A 6,040-nucleotide genomic window follows, 5' to 3' on the forward strand; every position below is an offset into this window, starting at 1 on the left:
TGACAGGTAGTTGTTCATGTACCATCACTCTGCAGCTTATTTTCCTTTGCCCTCCATTTTCTACACATCAGATCTATATTTACTCTTACCATAAGGTTGGTACTGAAGAAGTTTAGCTGTGCATTCCTCTTGGCTGTACCTTTTGCCTGTATCGCTGCACTTACATTTATAGCTACTTGGTTATGTAGCATCACTCTTCATCTTATCTTAAATATTCTCCATTTTTTCGTATATTATCACATCTATATTTACTCTTAACAAAATGTAGAATAAAGGCAATGCTTTTGAAGAAGATTCTATGGTAAACTTCTTGAATTGCCCCCCCCCCATCAGCATGGACAAGGCCTTTATAGAGCCCGTCTTCACCAATAATGTAAGTTTGTCCATCTCAAGCCTTCAAACTTTGTTGTATATGTTTGGTTAGGCATGACTGCAACAGCTGTTTATTTTTGGTGTTTGCATCAAATTGCTTGTTTAAAGTTTATTATGTAGTTCATAAACAAAAGTTTGTCCTTTCTCAATTTAAGTTTTCAGTTGTACAACCAAGTTCTTTCTTCATACCATGTAAATTAAACTATACAGAGCAAGTGGTCTTCTTTTGCACTGCATGTATGCTTCTGTTCTTCATCCGTAATCCAGTGGTGTGGTGAACCTACCCACTACAGCACAATGTCATATTCTGCAATGTCTTAAATATGAACAATGTCATATCATTCTACTATTATTTAAACCGTCTCTTTATTTGCCCATCTGAAATGGTATAAATTGACAGCACACTAACCATTGATACTTATGAGTTCTTGATTTGTAATCCAGTGGTGTCATGAAGCTGCCAACTCCTTCACAATGTCATTTCCTGCCATGTCTTGACCTGAACAATACCATATTGTGTTAATGCAATTTTAAACTGTGTCACTTTATTTGTTAGTAAGAAATGTGATGAATTGTCCGCACTGATACTTTTATGTGCAAAACCTGTCATCTGTCTGCTTGTTTATCTTTCAGAGTGAGGAAGATATAAGTGTTGAACAAGCGCAGTCTCATCATCTTGCTTAGCTGCTTGCGCTGCAGCTCCCCAGCAGGGCTAACCTTTCTTGAACTCTATTGAAGTGCTGTCGGTTTTGTATATTATTTTGTCGGCGTGTTTATTTGCACTGGTGGCGATCTTTGATGCCCAGTGTATGTAATCTGCTGTCTGCTTGTGCTTTATTATCATAGTGGCGAACTTTGATGCCCAGTGGATGTAATATGCCGTAATTTCTTTATTGTATAGTCTAGGTTTTTTCTTATTCACGGTGCTGCTGTTATTTTACTGTATATATATCATGTCTTCGCAGTAAACCGGCCAAACCGTAAAATTACGGTACATAATCGGTCCATCATGCAATCACGATGTAGGTTGGGCCTGAAACGTACCGAACATCTCACGGGCCGGCAGCAGCTAGAAATGAACCCCGGCCCATGATTGTGCGAATCAAATCACAGGCTTTTAATAGGCCAAAATTGTCTCGGTCCTTGTTTGGCCCAATCAAATATCGGCTGCGAGCAGGCCGGATGCAAACCGGGCCGTAGTTAGGCCCAACTATATGACGGGCTTTTAACTGGCCGAAATTAATATAGGGTCGAAATGTTAAACGGGCCCTTAACAGGCCAAAACTAATATCAGGCCGAATTACTAAGTAGGCCTTTAGCAAGTGGGCCCAAAAGCATAGTGTCCAGTTGACGGGCTGAATCCGATATGGGCCATAATTGAGCCCAAAGCCTCTTAAAGGGCCGGACCTGATCTGGGCCGTAATTTTGCCCAGAACATGGTAGGCTTTTAACGGGCCGGATGTCATATGGGCCACTATTAGGCCCGGAGCGTGGCAGGTCATTAATGGACCGGATCAAATATGGGCCGGCATTTGGCTCAAAACATGGCAGCCAGTTAATGGGCCGGCCTACTAGGGTCCTCAAAATCTTGTGGGCCTACAGCTGGGCCGGCCCATTAATGTCGGCGAAATCTCGTGGGCCTTTAGCTGGGCCGGCCCATTATGATCCGCAAGAATCTTGTGGGCCTTTACCTGGGCCGGCCCATTATCGCACACAAAAATCTTGTGGGCCTTTACCTGGGCCGGCCCATTATGGCCCGCAAAATCTTGTGGGCCTTTAGCTGGGCCAGCCCATTATGGTCCGCAAAATCTCGTGGGCCTTTAGCTGGGCCAGCCCATTATGGTCCGCAAAATCTTGTGGGCCTTTAGTTGGGCCGGCCCATTTAAACTTGATGGGCCGGTCCATGTGTCAACATATCATAGGCTCGTCTCGCCCATTGGATGAGTGACACCTGTGCCAACGCGGACCTGACACGTGTCTCCTCCAGCCAATGATGATTTTACACGTGGAAAATCCCCATTGGTCGGGGCTGTTAACGGGTTATCGGATCCAAAACCCGACCCGATAGCTTAACGGCGTTCCGTTACGGTGGATGCCACGTGTCGGTCACCCTTGACGAAAGCACTTCTGTGACGCACGATTTATCGTCATGGAAGTGGACACTTCCGTGATGATAATTTTGGTAATGTCATGGAACACTTCTACGACAGCACAGGTATGACTATCTTGATTCTGTCATAAATTTGTCATGGATGTACATGCATGACAAAAAACGCGACCTACTGTGACAAACACGTATCATCACGGAAGTGTTTTTTTGTAGTGTAAGTATATGGGCCGAATTACGGCCCGGTGTATTTCCGGCCTGTTAAAGGTCCTGCTTCATTTGGGCCCATTTACAGGCCATTGAAACTTTCGGCCCATAAACGACCGTGAAGGATTTGGGTCATATTCGGCCATGTCTGACATTCGGCCTGTTAGCGGCCCGCCATAGATTTGGGCCACTTTTGGCCTGTTGTGATTTTCGGCCTGTTAACATCGGACAAAATCCATGGGCCATATGTGGCCCAACGTCACATCGGGCCCATTAATGGCCCATATAAAAATGATGATAATCTAGCCCAACCGAACTTCCGGCCTGTTAAAGGCCCGTGTATTAGGTCGGCGCATTTATGGCCTGTCCGAATTTCGGCCTGTGAAAGATCTGCATCGTAAATGGGCCCAATCTCACTTTCGGTCTTTTAAAGGCCCATGTTTTTATGGGATCGAGATATTTACACCTGTAAACGGCCTATTGTTACTGAGGGCCCAAATTATGTTTAGGCCTGTTAAAGGCCCACTATGGGCACATGCCTACCAGAAAAATATGAAATCTTTCGCTGATTTAGGCCCAGATATTTTTAGTGGGCTACATGCAAATTTTGGCCCATAATCGTTTTTAGCCCAATTGGAATGGGCCCGACGAATGTTGGCTTGTTGGGCTCCTACGAAGCTTTCGTAATTATTGCAGCCTTTGGCAGCAGCATAAATGTTGTATCACAACAAAAGGCATGTTGGCATAAAGTTTACAGTCCTTGCAGATAAAAGCACCATCAGATGTATAGAAGAACAGATCATTTGACCTGAGTGCTAATGTTTCAGGCTGTAGAATCTGATGGAGCAGCACGATCTTCACCTTTTTTCCGCCATTTCTCTTGAACAACGAAGCGAATGTTTGATAGTCTGGTTTCAAAACCATTCATATCTTGACGACATTTGTCAACCACTATTCTTGTTTCCAAAACGACGTCCATTAGGGATTGGACTTGTGTCTGGAGCACAGATATATCACTCTGTCTAGCAGGAAGATTTTGTTTAGTAGGAGATTTGGACGAGGTTACCTTGACAACCAACCCAGAATTACACAGGAAGGTGCCTTTTGCACTGTTAGTGGAGAGATACTGACGCACTGCAGCAAGAGGTGACATTGTGCCTGTGGTAGCCTCGTCACCTTCAGGTGGTTGTGGTTGTTCAATCATTTTTTTCCATAGCTTCCTGAAAGTTTGAACTTGTAGATTAGTGTACCAGATAAGTTACTAATGAGATAAAGACAAAAAAAGTAGGTTACACGTTCATACATAACTTATTTTGGTGAACTAATGTAATACATTAGCATGTACTGTAGTGCCAACTACATAATAAAATCACTTTCGAAACATATGTCCATGTAGCATGCCTACTGTATTGTCTATTTCCTCACATTCGTTGACATCTAAGGATAAAGAGACATGGTTTAAAGTAGGATGAACATAGTATGACATCATTCATATCATGGGCAAACAAATATAAAACAAATAGGCTATTTTATCATTGTGTGCGCACGTGAACATAACAACTAGAATACAGATCAAGACCAAAAGAATATCCTTCATCTCTTTCAAACCATGTAAGGTGAAATGATACGTTAAGACAACTGTGTATAAAAGTGAACAGAGTAACTGACATTGGCTGCAAACCAAGTAGTTAAATGAACACATCACAGTACCAATCAGTTCAAAGGCAGGAGGAGTAAGGACTTACAACAGCGGCTTGAACTGGTGTGCTCATGCCCTTCATCTTGCTGTAGGGGAACGTAGTAATTTCAAAAAAAATCCTACGTACACGCAAGATCATGGTGATGCATAGCAACGAGGGGGGAGAGTGTTGTCCACGTACCCTCGTAGACCAAAAGCGGAAGCGTTAACACAACGCGGTTGATGTAGTCGTACGTCTTCACGATCCGACCGATCAAGTACCGAACGCACGGCACCTCCGAGTTCAGCACACGTTCAGCGCAATGACGTCCCTCGAACTCCGATCCAGCCGAGTGTTGAGGGAGAGTTTCGTCAGCACGACGGCGTGGTGACGATGATGATGTTCTACCGACGCAGGGCTTCGCCTAAGCTCCGCAACGATATTATCGAGGTGTAATATGGTGGAGGGAGGCACCGCACACGGCTAAAACATTATATATCAATTGTCGTCAAGAGGTGCCCCCCTGCCCCCGTATATAAAGGAGCAAGGGGGAGGCCGCCGGCCTAGGAGGTGTGGCGCGCCAGGAGGAGTCCTACTCCTACCGGGAGTAGGACTCCCCCCTTTTTCCATGTTGGACTAGGAGTGGAAGGGGGAAGAGGTGGAGGGGAGGAAGGAAGGGGGCGCCGCCCCCCTCTCCTTGTCCTATTCGGACTGGGGAGAAGGGGGGCGCGTCCCTGCCCTAGCCTCCTCTCCTCTCTTCCACCTAGGCCCAAGAAGGCCCATTAAGTTACCGGGGGTTCCGGTAACCTCCCGGTACTCCGGAAAAATCCCGATTTCACCCGGAGCACTTCCGATGTCCAAACATAGGCTTCCAATATATCAATCTTTATGTCTCGACCATTTCGAGACTCCTCGTCATGTCCATGATCACATCCGGGACTCCGAACAACCTTCAGTACATCAAAACATATAAACTCATAATATAACTGTCATCGTAACGTTAAGCGTGCGGACCCTACGGGTTCGAGAACTATGTAGACATGGCCGAGACACCCCTCCGGTCAATAACCAATAGCGGAACCTGGATGCTCATATTGGTTCCTACATATTCTACGAAGATCTTTATCGGTCAGACCGCATAACAACATACGTTGTTCCCTTTGTCATAGGTATGTTACTTGCCCGGGATTCAATCGTCGGTATCTTGATACCTAGTTCAATCTCGTTACCGGCAAGTCTCTTTACTCTTTCCGTAATACATCATCCCGCAACTAACTCATTAGTTACAATGCTTGCAAGGCTTATAGTGATGTGCATTACTGAGTGGGCCCAGAGATACCTCTCCGACAATCGGAGTGACAAATCCTAATCTCGAAATACGCCAACCCAACAAGTACCTTTGGAGACACCTGTAGAGCACCTTTATAATCACCCAGTTACGTTGTGACGTTTGGTAGCACACAAAGTGTTCCTCCGGTAAACGGGAGTTGCATAATCTCATAGTCACAGGAACATGTATAAGTCATGAAGAAAGCAATAGCAACATACTAAACGATCGAGTGCTAAGCTAACGGAATCACTACTAGGAAAAGGGCTATAGATGGAATGGCCACTAATGGCGCACCAGACATGTGGTGCGCCGTTGCTATATAGCAGTGGCGCTCCATGTGCTGGT

The sequence above is a fragment of the Aegilops tauschii genome, chromosome 4 (assembly GCF_002575655.3).
Source record: "Aegilops tauschii subsp. strangulata cultivar AL8/78 chromosome 4, Aet v6.0, whole genome shotgun sequence".
Lineage (NCBI taxonomy): Eukaryota > Viridiplantae > Streptophyta > Magnoliopsida > Poales > Poaceae > Aegilops > Aegilops tauschii.